This window comes from Pseudophryne corroboree, chromosome 8 (assembly GCF_028390025.1).
Source record: "Pseudophryne corroboree isolate aPseCor3 chromosome 8, aPseCor3.hap2, whole genome shotgun sequence".
Lineage (NCBI taxonomy): Eukaryota > Metazoa > Chordata > Amphibia > Anura > Myobatrachidae > Pseudophryne > Pseudophryne corroboree.
In genome coordinates this window covers 171,375,584-171,392,691 of record NC_086451.1, presented here as the reverse complement: position 1 = coordinate 171,392,691, position 17,108 = coordinate 171,375,584, and the positions used below count along the sequence as shown (strand labels likewise).

Genomic DNA, 17,108 nt, shown 5'->3' with positions numbered 1-17,108 from the left:
GGCATGGAGCCTGCCAAACTGAATGGCCTCGTAGGCCGCAACCATCTTCCCCAGCAACCGAATGCATTGATGGATTAACACTCTTGCTAGTTTCAGAATTTGTTTGACCAGACTCTGGATCTCCAGAGCCATTCCACTAGAAAAAAACCTCTTCTGTGTCCAGTATCACTCCCAAAAACAACAACCGCGTCATTAGGACCAACTGCGATTTTGGCAAGTTTAGGAGCCAACCATGTTGTTAAAGAACTGTCAGGGAGAGTAGATGTTTTGCACCAACTGGTACCGGGATCTCGCCTTTATCAGGAGATCATCCAAGTACGGGATAATTGTGACTCCTTGCTTGCGAAGGAGAACCATCATTTCCGCCATCACCCTGGTGAAAATCCTCGGAGCCGTGGACAGACCAAACGGCAACGTCTGAAATTGGTAATGACAATCCTGAATTGCAAACCTCAGGTAGCTTGATGCAGTGGCTAAATGGGAACATGTAAGTAGGCATCCTTTATGTCTACCAAAACCATGAAATCTCCTTTATCCCCCGGACTGGAGATCACTACCCTGAGAGATTCCATCTTGAAATTGAATTTCTTTAGGTAGAAATTAAGGGATTTCAGATTTAAGATTGGTCTGACTGAGCCGTCCGGCTTCGGGACCACGAAGAGGCTTGAATAAAAACCTTCTCCCTGCTGACTAAGGCTGATTTGAACAATCGGTGAGGGGGAACTTCTTGAAACCCCAGTTTGTACCCTTTGGACACTATTTGTAAAACCCACGAGTCCAGGTCCGAATGAATCCAGAACTGACTGAAGAGTTTTAGACGTGCCCCCCAGTGGCGGAACTAGCGAGCAGTGGGCCCATGTGCGACAAAATGGCTTGGGCCCCCCCCCCATCCCATCCCATCCAAGTCCACCCCCTCACCCCTGGAGAGGATCTGGTGAGGGGGGCCTGCTCAGGGAAGTGGATACCTAGCAACAGTGCCGTAACTAGACATTTTAGCAGTGTGTGCAAGAAACGGCATTGGAGCCCCACCCCTGCATGCAAAACAGGGGCAGTGCGCGCCGTAGGCGCGCGCAAAAAAACATAGTGGCGTGGCTTCGTGGTTAAGGGGTGTGGCCACAAAATAATACCAATTCATAAAACGGTGCACAGTAGTCTCCATTATTCAAATTACGCCGCACAGTAGCACCACTACACCAGGTAGAGACCCTTTTACACCTTACGGCGGACAGATTCCTCTTTTTACACATTACAGCAGACAGCATCCTCTTTTTACACATTACAGCAGACAGCGTCCCCTTTTTACACATTACGGCAGACAGCATCCCCCTTTTTTACACAACGGCAGACAGTGTGCCCTTGTTACACATAGCGGCAGACAGCGTACATTTTTTTCACATAACGGCAGACAGCCTGCCCTTGTTAAACATAGTGGCAGACAGCGTACACTTTTTACACATAACGGCAGACAGCCTGCCCTTGTTAAACATAGCGGCAGACAGCGTACACTTTTTTCACATAACAGCAGTCAGCCTGCCCTTGTTACACATAATGGCAGACATCGTACACTTTTTACACATTACAGCAGACAGCTTGCCCTTGTTACACATTACAGCAGACAGCTTGCCCTTGTTACACATTATGGCAGACAGCGTGCCCTTGTTACACATTACGGCAGACAGCATCCCCCTTGTTACACATTACGGCAGGCAGATTCCCCCTTGTTACACATTGCGGCAAGCAGATTCCCCCTTTTTACACATTGCGGCAAGCAGCTTCCCCCTTTTTACACATTGCGGCAGGCAGATTCCCCCTTTTTACACATTGCGGCAGGCAGTCCCCCTTTTTACACATAGCTGCAGGCAGATTCCCCCTTTTTACACATAGCGGCAGGCAGATTCCCCCTTTTTACACATTGCGGCAGGCAGTCCCCCTTTTTACACATAGCTGCAGGCAGATTCCCCCTTTTAACACATAGCTGCAGGCAGATTCCCCCCTTTTACACATAGCTGCAGGCAGATTCCCCCTTTTTACACATAGCGGCAGGCAGATTCCCCCTTTTTACACATAGCGGCAGGCAGATTCCCCCTTTTTACACATAGCGGCAGGCAGATTCCCCCTTTTTACACATAGCGGCAGGCAGTCCCAACAAAGAAAGAAAGAGACGAAAGAAAGAAAGAAAGAAAGAAAGAAAGAAAGAAAGAAAGAAAGAAAGAAAGAAAGAAGAATTATACTTACCCTCTCCGCTGGCTCAGGCTCCTCGTGCAGCTTGACGATTCCCGGGCAGTAGAGAAGGAGGAGGAGGGAGGTGGAGGAGGGAGCCGCAGCAGCGCTGTGTTATTGGTGGAGGCGCTGCTGCTGCTGCCCCTCTGCTTCACTATAGGCTGTTCTCGGAAGACAGCCTATAGTGAAGCAGAGGGGCAGCAGCAGCGCCTCCACCAGTAACAAAGCGCTGCTGCGGCTCCTTCCTTCACCTCCCTCCTCCTCCTCCTCCCCCCCGTGCCGCTGCTCCTCTCATCTCCAAGCGACCCTCCTCCCTCTTCGTGTGTTACAGAGGTGGCAGCGTGTCTGGTGCTGCGGCTGCTGCCCGTAGTGCCCTGGCCTGATCTGTTCGTTACGACGGGCGGGCGGCGGGAGTCGCAGGACGCAGACCCGACGGGAGCGCTGGTGTGCGGCTGCGGCATGATACAATGAGTCATTGTGACTCATTGTAATGCCGGCGGCTGTGGGCCCTTGAGTGCGGCGGGGCCCCAGTGCAATGCACTGCCTGCCCTGCCAGTAGTTCCGCCCCTGGTGCCCCCCACTGGTGTGGGCTCCTGCAAGAGAGCCCCAGCGTCATGCAGTGGATTTGTCAGAAGCAGAGGACTCTGCTCCTGCGATCTTGAAGAGGCTTCTTGGAGTCAGCATCAGCATTCCCTTGGTGAATCCACAATGCCCTCCTATCCGAGACTGCCATGAAATTGGCCCGTGAGCACTTGTGCCCGGTGTAGGATTTTTAAATATGTGTAGTTTACTGTATGCAAGGGTTTAAAACCTTTTAGGAACTGATATCTAAGGTGTATTACATGTAGTTTAAAAAAAACAAAAAAGGTTTATTTTATGGCAGTAGTTTCCAAACTGGGGTTCTTGCACTGGTAGCATAGTTTGGTGGTCCAGGACCAATTAAAATTATTTATACTTTATTAAATTGGCAAAACCATTCCCTCACAACATAACTGAACCTGAGGATGACATGCTATAAACACAATTTACTTAATTTTATATTTTTTTCTGAATTTCTCAATAAAAAAAACTTTGGCCTAGGGGTGCCGTGAAACAAATTTTGATACTATTTATTTATATAGTGCTCTTTCTCCAACAGGACTCAAGGCGCTTGAGATATGGCTTCTGGAACTGAACACAGGATTCTAAATGTGGCTGTACCAAGGACCTATACAGTGGCATTACAGGTTGAGTATCCCTTATCCAAAATGCTTGGGACCAGAGGAATTTTGGATATCGGATTTTTCTGTATTTTGGAATAATTGCATACCATAACGAGATATTATGGTGATGGGACCTAAATCTAAGCACAGAATGCATTTATGTTTCATATATACCATATACACACAGCCTGAAGGTCATTTTAGCCAATATTTTTTATAACTTTGTGCATTAAACAAAGTGTGTGTACATTCACAGAATTCATTTATGTGTCATATACACCTTATACACACAGTCTGAAGTTCATTTAATACAATATTTTTAATAACTTTGAGTATTAAACAAAGTTTGTGTACACTGAGCCATCAAAAAACAAAGGTTTCACTATCTCAGTCTCACTCAAAAAAGTCCGTATTTCGGAATATTCCGTATTTCGGAATATTTGGATATGGGATACTCAACCTGTATTACTTTTTTCTGCTACTGGTTCTTTACCTATGCAAACAAGCATCTGACTTGCCTTTCCTATTGCTTTGTTACATTGCTCACCTGAAATAGTAATACTTAGATAGCTTTCCTCTTGCCATTATAATGCCCTTAATATTATAGTTAGCCTTTGTATTTTTGAGACGTGTATGATTTTGCATTTTTTGGCATTAAATGTTGCCATGTTCTTGACCATTCCTCTAGTCCAGGGGCGGAACTGCCAGAGACAACGGAGTCAGTTGCCGCCGGGCTCCAGCCCTAAAGGGGCTTCCTCCATTGCCCTCCGGCTGTTACGTGCCCTTCCTACTAAATAGACAAAGGCGCTACCAGCAGGGTCTCGCAGTTTGTACATTCCATGCCGTAACACCCTTCTTTCCACCTTTTTAAAGACCCAGCCCAGCAGCCTCGCCGCTGCCACCACCGCTAGCTGCAGCACTGCCAGCGGTGGGGTGCCCCTGCTTCTTCTCACACCACAGATAGCTGGGCAGCACTGCAACTGCCTGCCTGATTGCTCCGCCCCCTTCCGGCTCCCAAGCACCTCTGCTGCCCAGTGATCCAGGAGCCTGCTGCTAGGAAGAAGTGGCCGAGCTTCAGCAAGCGAGTCTGGACACTGGCGGAGGAAGCCATGATAACCAGATAATGGGGAGTGGAGAGCCAGTTCCAAGGTAATACTTTATACAGCTGGTTGAGATCCTGGTCGGTGGATATGGATTCCAAGAAAACCCTGGAGGTGCTTCCTTTCAAGGGAGACACTCTCTTTGGAGAAGACCTCAATAAGATTGTAGCTGATCTGGCTACTGCTAAAACAGCTTGCCTACCTAGTATGACTCCTACCACGCAGAAGGCTAAAAGTACTTTCCCTTGGCCCTTTCATCCTCAAGGTAAAGCGTACCCAAGGTCAGGCATACCCAAAGCAAGCTCATGCTTCCAGACCTGCCAAGCCCAGACTGAAGCAAGCCTGGGCTGCCCATCAGCCTGCTTCCAAAATGGACAAGCCTGCTGCATGACGGTGCAGGCCTCCCTCTGGGGGATCCCAGGGTGGGGGGCCCGACTTCTAGGTTTGGCATAATTCTAAGCTAGAGAATTCTGTTTGGAGCTCACCTTGTACTTTGTGAAGAAATAATCAGCATTGTGGCTGAGCAGATACATGTAGTGTGTGGCTGCAAACTGCATGGATCTGCTGCGTTGTAATGCTGATACTTTTTTTTTCAAAGTACCAATAGCTTCATATAATGTTCACAATTTTTATGCAGGATCAAATAGCTCAATAGGTAGGGTGTTTGATTAGAATTCAACAGGTTATAGGTTTGAATCCTGGGTATGGTAGTTTGAGATGTGTTATTTAATAAAGTATGTTGTTCTGACTGCCGGCATCCTATCACCTGGGATATCATACTAAATAAATGGAGTTGATCAATTTTTTTAATTTTTTTTTTTAAACTAGGGACAATTTCCAGATACTTTTCTTTATAACTGAGATTGCCCCCTGGAACTTCACATCAGTTGACAACTATGCATGAGTGGGCAGTGCTTGCTCTGGATCTGCCCACCCATTTATGTGCCGTCATAAAAGAAAGCACAACTGACAGTTATCCTGGGCGTACACTACACAATTATCTGTCAGGCTATCTATCCAGTCTGGATGGATGGAATGAAAATCTGGTAATGTATAGGAGCAAATGTCAATTAACCATTTGCTCCCAAACACTAGAAAAGTGGTCAAAAATGGTCATTACACAAATTGGTTAAACCCAAAATTTAACCAATTTGTTTAGGGGACCATTTTTGTCCATTTTCTAGTGTTTGAGAGTAAATCGTTGATGGTCATTTGCTCACATAGATAACCGGATTTCTATTCCAACCAGCCAGTGTTGGAGATATGGTCTGCCAGATTACATAATGCATACCAGAGCCATAACTAGACTTTTTGGTGCCCTGTGACAGATAATTATATGCCCCCCCCCCTCCCCATTTTTGCAATATGGACAAAAGGCGCATGCCTTGTGGGGAAGGGGCATAACAAGATTGGTCTCAGAGAAAGCACATGAGATATGAAGATATATCTAGTATACTTGACACTCAATGGTTTGTGGTATTGCCGGGGTGCCCTCCTTAAATGCATATACAGTCACACATGGCGTGTTTGTGCAAATGGCATATCAGCAGTCAGCACTAACTGGTGACATGCCATTTGTACAAGTAAGCCATGTGTGACTAGTATATAAACATACTTTATTAAATAACACCTCAAACTATCATACCCAGGATTCAAACCTATAACCTGTTGAATTCTAATCAAATACCCTACCCATTGAGCTACTTGATCCTGCATCTATTCTAACCTCCAAAAACAGATTCAGTTGCATTTTCCAGCGTGTTTTGTTTGCGCCTTTGCAAATGTCTTACATCGACAAACTTATTTAGTACTATTTTGCAAATAGGGTTACATTGTCGCAACATTGTGTTCCCTAATTGCTTGATTTTTTTAAATGCAACAATTGATAAAGACACCTGATAATTGCTCTGTGGAGTCTTATTTTGTGTCTACTTCTTATCTACATTTAATTCCCTACCTCTAATCAAGGCATTTTTAAATGCTGGGGGCTGCCAGGACGTGAGGCCTACCTAGACTTTAGATCTGAATTTGAATGTACTTGTGAACTAACTTAATTTCCTACTTCTAAATTCATTCCTAAATTCACTACTTACATTAATCCTGTAGTTGGGCATTTTGAGCCTTCAATTGTGGGCATTGTTTTGTGTCCAAATCAGCAGCTGGTGGTGTGCATTTGCTGGAAAGGCATCGAAGACCTCCGATATGCTGCATCTCCTGATGTGTGTCTCCCTCAAGTGGCTGTCAGCAAATGCATGCTAGACACCCCATTCCAAGCTGATTGTGACATCACGGAACATGCATCATAGAACAGGCATGCTAGAATATGGGTCTTCAACCTGCGACCCTCCAGCTGCTGTGGAACTACATATACCAGCATGCCCTGCCTCAGTTTTAGCATACCTTAATAGCAAAACTGTGGCAGGGCATGCTGGGATGTGTAGTTTCACAGCAGCTGGAGGGCCACAGGATGAAGACCCATGTGCTAGAGCCAAGCCGCAGGTACATTGAATGCTAGCAAGCTGAATGTTTAAATCATTTTTGTTCCGCAGCATTCCAATGCGGAAGATTCCATGGAACCAGAGATTATTCCATTGAGAAGGACATGCTGCCTGGATGACTGCACTGTGCAAATTAAATCACGGAGCCAGTTGGCTTGTGGGTGGCTCTGGTGACTGGGTGGTTGGGTGGGCGGTGTGTCGGAGGTGGAGCACATGCAAATGAATGTGTATCATCCAGCTAGTGAGAGTGAAAACTCATGCAGGAGTGTGCCTGCTTGTCAGTGGGTTATGCACCTTGCCAGGCGTCAAATCTACATGGAGCAGCTGGAGGGGACAAGAGCAGGTTTGCAAAATATAGATAGAAGAGCATATATGCTGGCGCATTCTCCATGATTGTGTCAGCTTATGTTTTGGTGCACTGCACTTTCCTTCACTAAGTTTTAGCCATTTTGGTTAAATGCAAGTGTAGTTGCTTCTCGCCCTTTTGGCTGTGATCTTGTATCGTGGTTGAAGAGTCTGCTGGAGGGATTGTTTTCTTCATTGGCGAGAGACTGAAGATATTCCAGGATGGAAGGCTTGGGAACACTATCCGTTTTTCAGTTGTGGAAGAGTTGAAAGACCGGATTGGACTACATTCTATAGTAAAGGATATCTTTGTATTTATTAATCCTCCCTTTATATGTGTCTGTCTTTCAATAAAGCTTCGGGCTTGTGATTCCCTCACCCTCTTACACTCCACACACATAGCCTTATTAACTGTTGTATTATTGTATTGTTTAAATGTATAGTGCAGTTCATGATTTATAGTGTAGGCTGGCCTGTGCTGTAGTTCTTGAACTGTACTATACCGACAGCATTTGTATTGTGTTTTGGCTGTGCTGCAAAACGGTACTTATGTGTGTAATGTTTATGTATGTTTTTTTGCTTCTTTATGTCAATAAAGACTGCTTTTTCAATCCAATATCTGAAAACAATCAATGTTTATCTTTGATGGCAATAGAAGTGGTATGATATTTGCTGCTTTTGAAAGGCAATATCTGATATGTCCCCTATCTGGGAACCATATATTAAATGGCTTTTCAGAAAAGGGAGATGGGAGAAGAGCTTTCAGTACTTGTAGGACCGATGCTCATTTCCTATTCTAGCCTCCAAAAACAGATTCAGTTGCATTTTCCAGCGTGTTTTGGATGCGCCTTTGCAAATGTCTTACATCGACAAACTTATTTAGTACTATTTTGCAAATAGGGTTACATTGTTGCAACATTGTGTTCCCTAATTGCTTGCTTTTTTAAATGCAACAATTGATAAAGACACCTGATAACTGCTCTGTGGAGTCTTATTTTGTGTCTACTTCTTATCTACATTTAATTCTCTACCTCTAATCAAGGCATTTTTAAATGCTGGGGGCTGCCAGGACGTGAGGCCTACCTAGACTTTAGATCTGAATTTGAATGTACTTGTGAACTAACTTAATTTCCTACTTCTAAATTCATTCCTAAATTCACTACTTACATGAATCCTGTAGTTGGGCATTTTGGGACTTCGATTGTGGGCATTGTTTTGTGTCCAGACCAGCAGCAGGTGGTGTGCATTTGCTGGAAAGGCATCGAAGACCTCCGATATGCTGCATCTCCTGATGTGTGTCTCCCTCAAGTGTCTGTCAGCAAATGCCTGCTAGACACCCCATTCCAAGCTGATTGTGACATCACGGTACATGCATCATAGAACAGGCATGCTAGAACATGGGTCTTCAACCTGCGACCCTCCAGCTGCTGTGGAACTACACATCCCAGCATGCCCTGCCTCAGTTTTAGCATACCTTAATAGCAAAACTGTGGCAGGGCATGCTGGGATGTGTAGTTTCACAGCAGCTGGAGGGCCACAGGATGAAGACCCATGTGCTAGAGCCAAGCCGCAGGTACATTGAATGCTAGCAAGCTGAATATTCAAATCCTTTTTGTTCCGCAGCATTCCAATGTGGAAGATTCCATGGAACCAGAGATCCTTCCATTGAGAAGGACATGCTGCCTGGATGACTACACTGTGCAAATTAAATCACGGAGCTAGTTGGTTTGTGGGTGGCTCTGGTGACTGGGTGGTTGGGTGGGTGGTGTGTCGGAGGTGGAGCACATGCAAATGATTGTGTATCATCCAGCTAGTGAGAGAGAAAACTCATGCAGGAGTGTGCCTGCTTGTCAGTGGGTTATGCACCTTGCCAGACGTCAAATCTACATAGAGCAGCTGGAGGGGACAAGAGCAGGTTTGCAAAATATAGATAGAAGAGCATATATGCTGGCACATTCTCCATGATTGTGTCAGCTTATGTTTTGGTGCACTGCACTTTCCTCCACTAAGTTTTAGCCATTTTTGTTAAGTTCAAGTGTAGTTGCTTCTCGGCCTTTTGGCTGTGATCTTGTATCGTGGTTGAAGGGTCTGCTGGAGGGAGGGATTGTTTTCTTCATTGGCGAAAGACCAAAGATATTCCAGGATGGAAGGCTTGGGAACACTATCCGTTTTTCAGTTGTGGAAGAGCACAGAGGTCGGATTGGACTACATTCTATAGTAAAGGATACCTTTCTATTTATTGCCCCTCCCCTTATATGTGTCTGTGTTACAATAAAGCTTCGGTCTTGTGATTCCCTCACCCTCTTACACTCCACACACATAGCCTTATTAACTGTTGTATTATTGTATAGTTTAAATGTATAGTGCAGTTCATGATTTATAGTGTAGGCTGGCCTGTGCTGTAGTTCTTGAACTGTACTATACCGACAGCATTTTTATTGTGTTTTGGCTGTGCTGCAACACAGTACTTATGTGTGTAATGTTTATGTATGTTTTTTTGCTTCTTTATGTCAATAAAGACTGCTTTTTCAATCCAATATCTGAAAACAATCAATGTTTATCTTTGATGGCAATAGAAGTGGTATGATATTTGCTGCTTTTGAAAGGCAATATCTGATATGTCCCCTATCTGGGAACCATATATTAAATGGCTTTTCAGAAAAGGAAGATGGTAGAAGAGCTTTCAGTACTTGTTGGACCGATGCACATTTCCTATTCTAGCCTCCAAAAACAGATTCAGTTGCATTTTCCAGTGTGTTTTAAATGCGCCTTTGCAAATGTCTTACATCGACAAACTTATTTAGTACTATTTTGCAAATAGGGTTACATTGTTGCAACATTGTGTTCCCTAATTGCTTGATTTTTTAAATGCAACAATTGATAAAGACACCTGATAACTGCTCTGTGGAGTCTTATTTTGCGTCTACTTCTTATCTACATTTAATTCCCTACCTCTAATCAAGGCATTTTTAAATGCTGGGGGCTGCCAGGACGTGAGGCCTATCTAGACTTTAGATCTGAATTTGAATGTACTTGTGAACTAACTTAATTTCCTACTTCTAAATTCATTCCTAAATTCACTACTTACATGAATCCTGTAGTTGGGCATTTTGGGACTTCGATTGTGGGCATTGTTTTGTGTCTAGACTAGCAGCAGGTGGTGTGCATTTGCTGGAAAGGCATCGAAGACCTCCGATATGCTGCATCTCCTGATGTGTGTCTACCTCAAGTGGCTGTCAGTAAATGCCTGCTAGATACCCCATTCCAAGCTGATTGTGACATCACGGAACATGCATCATAGAACAGGCATGCTAGAACATGGGTCTTCAACCTGCGACCCTCCAGCTGCTGTGGAACTACACATCCCAGCATGCCCTGCCTCAGTTTTAGCATACCTTAATAGCAAAACTGTGGCAGGGCATGCTGGGATGTGTAGTTTCACAGCAGCTGGAGGGCCACAGGATGAAGACCCATGTGCTAGAGCCAAGCCGCAGGTACATTGAATGCTAGCAAGCTGAATGTTTAAATCCTTTTTGTTCCGCAGCATTCCAATGCGGAAGATTCCATGGAACCAGAGATTATTCCATTGAGAAGGACATGCTGCCTGGATGACTGCACTGTGCAAATTAAGTCACGGAGCCAGTTGGCTTGTGGGTGGCTCTGGTGACTGGGTGGTTGGGTGGGCGGTGTGTCGGAGGTGGAGCACATGCAAATGAATGTGTATCATCCAGCTAGTGAGAGTGAAAACTCATGCAGGAGTGTGCCTGCTTGTCAGTGGGTTATGCACCTTGCCAGACGTTAAATCTACATGGAGCAGCTGGAGGGGACAAGAGCAGGTTTGCAAAATATAGATAGAAGAGCATATATGCTGGCGCATTCTCCATGATTGTGTCAGCTTATGTTTTGGTGCACTGCACTTTCCTCCACTAAGTTTTAGCTATTTTGGTTAAACGCAAGTGTTGTTGCTTCTCGCCCTTTTGGCTGTGATCTTGTATCGTGGTTAAAGAGTCTGCTGGAGGGATTGTTTTCTTCATTGGCGAGAGACTGAAGATATTCCAGGATGGAAGGCTTGGGAACACTATCCGTTTTTAAGTTGTGGAAGAGTTGAAAGACCGGATTGGACTACATTCTATAGTAAAGGATATCTTTGTATTTATTAATCCTCCCTTTATATGTGTCTGTCTTTCAATAAAGCTTCGGGCTTGTGATTCCCTCACCCTCTTACACTCCACACCCATAGCCTTATTAACTGTTGTATTATTGTATTGTTTAAATGTATAGTGCAGTTCATGATTTATAGTGTAGGCTGGCCTGTGCTGTAGTTCTTGAACTGTACTATACCGACAGCATTTGTATTGTGTTTTATCTGTGCTGCAACACAGTACTAATGTGTGTAATGTTTATGTATGTTTTTTTGCTTCTTTATGTCAATAAAGACTGCTTTTTCAATCCAATATCTGAAAACAATCAATGTTTATCTTTGATGGCAATAGAAGTGGTATGATATTTGCTGCTTTTGAAAGGCAATATCTGATATGTCCCCTATCTGGGAACCATATATTAAATGGCTTTTCAGAAAAGGGAGATGGTAGAAGAGCTTTCAGTACTGGTAGGACCGATGCACATTTCCTATTCTAGCCTCCAAAAACAGATTCAGTTGCATTTTCCAGCGTGTTTTGGATGCGCCTTTGCAAATGTCTTACATCGACAAACTTATTTAGTACTATTTTGCAAATAGGGTTACATTGTTGCAACATTGTGTTCCCTAATTGCTTGATTTTTTAAATGCAACAATTGATAAAGACACCTGATAACTGCTCTGTGGAGTCTTATTTTGTGTCTACTTTTTATCTACAGTTAATTCTCTACCTCTAATCAAGGCATTTTTAAGTGCTGGGGGCTGCCAGGACGTGAGGCCTACCTAGACTTTAGATCTGAATTTGAATGTACTTGTGAACTAACTTAATTTCCTACTTCTAAATTCATTCCTAAATTCACTACTTACATGAATCCTGTAGTTGGGCATTTTGGGACTTCGATTGTGGGCATTGTTTTGTGTCCAGACCAGCAGCAGGTGGTGTGCATTTGCTGGAAAGGCATCGAAGACCTCCGATATGCTGCATCTCCTGATGTGTGTCTCCCTCAAGTGGCTGTCAGCAAATGCCTGCTAGACACCCCATTCCAAGCTGATTGTGACATCACGGTACATGCATCATAGAACAGGCATGCTAGAACATGGGTCTTCAACCTGCGACCCTCCAGATGCTGTGGAACTACACATCCCAGCATACCCTGCCTCAGTTTTAGCATACCTTAATAGCAAAACTGTGGCAGGGCATGCTGGGATGTGTAGTTTCACAGCAGCTGGAAGGCCACAGGATGAAGACCCATGTGCTAAAGCCAAGCCGCAGGTACATTGAATGCTAGCAAGCTGAATATTTAAATCCTTTTTATTCCGCAGCATTCCAATGTGGAAGATTCCATGGAACCAGAGATCCTTCCATTGCGAAGGACATGCTGCCTGGATGACTACACTGTGCAAATTAAATCACGGAGCCAGTTGGCTTGTGGGTGGCTCTGGTCACTGGGTGGTTGGGTGGGTGGTGTGTCGGAGGTGGAGCACATGCAAATGATTGTGTATCATCCAGCTAGTGAGAGAGAAAACTCATGCAGGAGTGTGCCTGCTTGTCAGTGGGTTATGCACCTTGCCAGACGTCAAATCTACATGGAGCAGCTGGAGAGGACAAGAGCAGGTTTGCAAAATATAGACAGAAGAGCTCTCCAGCCTAGTTTGCTGTCTGTTTCCACTTCTCTTTTCTTGAGCCGCTCCCTTCTATGCCCTTGCGCACTATCCTGACTTCTCCCATCTGCTTACTTTGTGCCTTCCAGCGCACAATGCGAACTACAGGTAGTGCTGCAGGGCCCACACCCTTTTACTTGCCATACAGAGCAGCTCTGGAGCTGTTACAGTGCCCAGCTTCTGCAAGAAATCAGCTTGAATGCTTCAGGGGCTGGGGCATAGCCAACATGAGCCCCACACCGAAGGAGCGTGGAGGTGTTTAATGCGAACTAGGGGTCTTCCAAGCGCTGCAAAAGGCCGACATGCCCTGCACGCCCCTTTTCTCTTTACATATGCAGACGAGGGTTGAAGCCAACTTTGACCCACTGCTTGGATGACATCACCATATGCAAATCCATCTGCTGCAGGCCTTCCCCCAGGAATGCTTGCACTAGTTGTTGCATTTGGTTTGTTGTTTGGGGGTGCTTCAGTATTAGGCAGCCTTCTGCCCTCCCATGTTCATCTGAAAATATGTGTTCTCCCTGCAGTTGTTGTCCCCAGATGAGAGTTCCCTTGTGCTGCCTCAGTTGAATCTTCTTTACTTGACAGAGATGTGCCTGAGCAGCGGCCCTCCCCAGCCCTATCCCAAATCATACTTATTTTGCATAGGAGATACCATGGTCATGAAGATTGTTCTCCCAGGGTGAGGTTCATTCATTGCATTCTGGGTATGCTGACCCCTGTGATTTCCCCAAATGTGGGAAACTTGACTGCATTATTTGTGGTAGTGGGGGACTGTGTTTGTGCTTTCCTCTGGTCAGCTCTGGTAAAAGTCAGATTTCTTTGTCTCAGATCTTCCTCTAGCCTTGTTCTTCTTTCGAGAGTTCCCTTGTGCTGCCTCAGTTGGATCTCCTTTACTTGACAGGGGGGTGCCCAAGCAGCGACCCTCCCCAGCTTTAGCCCAACTCCTACTTACCTGCCAGGTGAGATACTATGATCATGAAGGTGCTTCTCCCAGGGCAAGGCTCACCCATTGCACTCTGGGTGTGCTGCCCCTGTGATTTCCCCAAATGTGGGAAACTTGACTGCATAATTTGTGTTTCCACTGGTCGGCTTTCATATAATTCAGATCTCTTTGTCTCAGGTCTCTCTCCAGCCTAGTTTGCAGTCTGTTTCCACTTCTTTTTTTTTGAGCCCCTCCCTTCTATACCCTTGTGCACTATCCTGACTTCTCCTCCTGTCTGCTTACTTTGTGCCTTCCAATGCACAATGCAAACTACAGGTAGTGCTGCAGGGCCCACAAACTTTTACTTGCATTACAGAGCAGCTCTGGAGCTGTTACAGTGCCAAGCTGCTGCAAGAAATCAGCTTGAATGCTTCAGGGGCTGGGGCATTGCCAACATGAGCCCCACACCGAAGGAGGGTGGGGGTGTTTAATGCGAACTAAGGGTCATCCAAGCGCCGCAAAAGGCCGCCATTCCCTGCATACCCCTTTTCTCTTTTCATATGCAGATGAGGGTTCCAGCCAACTTTGGCCCACTGCTTGGATGACATCACTGTATGCAAATCCGTCTTCTGCAGACCTTCCCCCAGGAATGCTTGTACTAGTTGTTGCATTTGGTTTGTTGTTTGGGGGTGCTTCAGTATTAGGCAGCCTTCTGCCCTCCCATGTTCATCTGAAAATATGTGTTCTCCCTGCAGTTGTTGTCCCCAGATGAGAGTTCCCTTGTGCTGCCTCAGTTGAATCTCCTTTACTTGACAGAGATGTGCCTGAGCAGCGGCCCTCCCCAGCCCTATCCCAAATCATACTTATTTTGCATAGGAGATATCATGGTAATGAAGACTGTTATCCCAGGGTGAGGTTCATTCATTGCATTCTGGGTATGCTGACCCCTGTGATTTCCCCAAATGTGGGAAACTTGACTGCATTATTTGTGGTAGTGGGGGACTGTGTTTGTGCTTTCCTCTGGTCAGCTCTGGTAAAAGTCAGATTTATTTGTCTCAGATCTTCTTGTTCTTCTTTTGAGAGTTCCCTTGTGGGGTGCCCGAGCTGCGACCCTCCCCAGCTCTAGCCCAACTCCTACTTACCTGCCAGGTGAGATACTATGATCATGTAGGTGCTTCTCCCAGGGCAAGGCTCACCCATTGCACTCTGGGTGTGCTGCCCCTGTGATTTCCCCAAATGTGGGAAACTTGACTGCATAATTTGTGTTTCCCCTGGTCGGCTCTCGTATAATTCAGATCTCTTTGTCTCAGGTCTCTCTCCAGCCTAGTTTGCTGTCTGTTTCCACTTCTCTTTTCTTGAGCCGCTCCCTTCTATGCCCTTGCGCACTATTCTGACCTCTCCTGTCTGCTTACTTTGTGCCTTCCAACGCACAATGCAAACTACAGGTAGTGCTGCAGGGCCCACACCCTTTTACATGCTTTACAGAGCAGCTCTGGAGCTGTTACAGTGCCCAGCTGCTGCAAGAAATCAGCTTGAATGCTTCAGGGGCTGGGGCATAGCCAACATGAGCCCCACACCGAAGGAGGGTGGAGATGTTTAATGCGAATTAGGGGTCATCCAAGCGCCGCAAAAGGCCGCCATTCCCTGCACATCCCTTTTTTCTTTTCATATGCAGACGAGGGTTGAAGCCAACTTTGACCCACTGCTTGGATGACATCACCATATGCAAATCCATCTGCTGCAGGCCTTCCCCAGGAATGCTTGCACTAGTTGTTGCATTTGGTTTGTTGTTTGGGGGTGCTTCAGTATTAGGCAGCCTTCTGCCCTCCCATGTTCATCTGAAAATATGTGTTCTCCCTGCAGTTGTTGTCCCAAGATGAGAGTTCCCTTGTGCTGCCTCAGTTGAATCGCCTTTACTTGACAGAGATGTGCCTGAGCAGCGGCCCTCCCCAGCCCTGTCCCAAATCATACTTATTTTGCATAGGAGATACCATGGTCATGAAGATTGTTCTCCCAGGGTGAGGTTCATTCATTGCATTCTGGGTATGCTGACCCCTGTGATTTCCCCAAATGTTGGAAACTCGACTGCATTATTTGTGCTTTCCTCTGGTCAGCTCTGGTAAAAGTCAGATTTCTTTGTCTCAGATCTTCCTCTAGCCTTGTTCTTCTTTCGAGAGTTCCCTTGTGCTGCCTCAGTTGGATCTCCTTCACTTGACAGGGGGGTGCCCGAGCAGCGACCCTCCCCAGCTCTAGCCTAACTCCTACTTACCTGCCAGGTGAGATACTATGATCATGTAGGTGCTTCTCCCAGGGCAAGGCTCACCCATCGCACTCTTGGTGTGCTGCCCCTGTGATTTCCCCAAATGTGGGAAACTTGACTGCATAATTTGTGTTTCCCCTGGTCGGCTCTCGTATAATTCAGATGTCTTTGTCTCAGGTCTCTCTCCAGCCTAGTTTGCTGTCTGTTTCCACTTCTCTTTTCTTGAGCTGCTCCCTTCTATGCCCTTGCGCACTATCCTGACTTCTCCCGTCTGCTTACTTTGTGCCTTCCAACGCACAATGCGAACTACAGGTAGTGCTGCAGGGCCCACACCCTTTGACTTGCCTTACAGAGCAGCTCTGGAGCTGTTACAGTGCCCAGCTGCTGCAAGAAATCAGCTTGAATGCTTCAGGGGCTGGGGCATAGCCAACATGAGCCCCACACCGAAGGAGGGTGGAGGTGTTTAATGCGAACTAGGGGTCATCCAAGCGCCGCAAAAGGCCGCCATGCCCTGCACGCCCCTCTTCTCTATTCATATGCAGATGAGTGTTGAAGCCAACTTTGACCCACTGCTTGGATGACATCACCATATGCAAATCCATCTGCTGCAGGCCTTCCCCCAGGAATGCTTGCACTAGTTGTTGCATTTGGTTTGTTGTTTGGGGGTGCTTCAGTATTAGGCAGCCTTCTGCCCTCCCATGTTCATCTGAAAATTTGTGTTCTCCCTGCATTTGTTGTCCCCCGATGAGAGTTCCCTT

The 17,108-nt window shown here is 45.9% G+C and overlaps 5 non-coding genes and 1 pseudogene across 5 annotated transcripts; all 6 read left to right on the top strand.

Annotated features, from left to right (window-relative positions):
* Window positions 1-13,796: 13,796 nt before the first annotated feature.
* Window positions 13,797-13,960, top strand: LOC134950536 (U1 spliceosomal RNA). The gene has a single exon (XR_010183438.1). It is a non-coding gene; the product is annotated as a U1 spliceosomal RNA (small nuclear RNA).
* A 152-nt stretch (window positions 13,961-14,112) lies between these two features.
* LOC134952225 (U1 spliceosomal RNA) lies at window positions 14,113-14,275 on the top strand. The gene has a single exon (XR_010184795.1). It is a non-coding gene; the product is annotated as a U1 spliceosomal RNA (small nuclear RNA).
* Window positions 14,276-14,949: 674 nt separating this feature from the next.
* On the top strand, window positions 14,950-15,113 carry LOC134951802 (U1 spliceosomal RNA). Its single transcript, XR_010184475.1, has one exon. It is a non-coding gene; the product is annotated as a U1 spliceosomal RNA (small nuclear RNA).
* A 111-nt stretch (window positions 15,114-15,224) lies between these two features.
* Window positions 15,225-15,387, top strand: LOC134952536 (U1 spliceosomal RNA). The gene has a single exon (XR_010185039.1). It is a non-coding gene; the product is annotated as a U1 spliceosomal RNA (small nuclear RNA).
* A 670-nt stretch (window positions 15,388-16,057) lies between these two features.
* On the top strand, window positions 16,058-16,211 carry LOC134952963 (U1 spliceosomal RNA; annotated as a pseudogene).
* Window positions 16,212-16,351: 140 nt separating this feature from the next.
* On the top strand, window positions 16,352-16,514 carry LOC134953448 (U1 spliceosomal RNA). The gene has a single exon (XR_010185586.1). It is a non-coding gene; the product is annotated as a U1 spliceosomal RNA (small nuclear RNA).
* The last annotated feature ends 594 nt before the right edge of the window (window positions 16,515-17,108 follow it).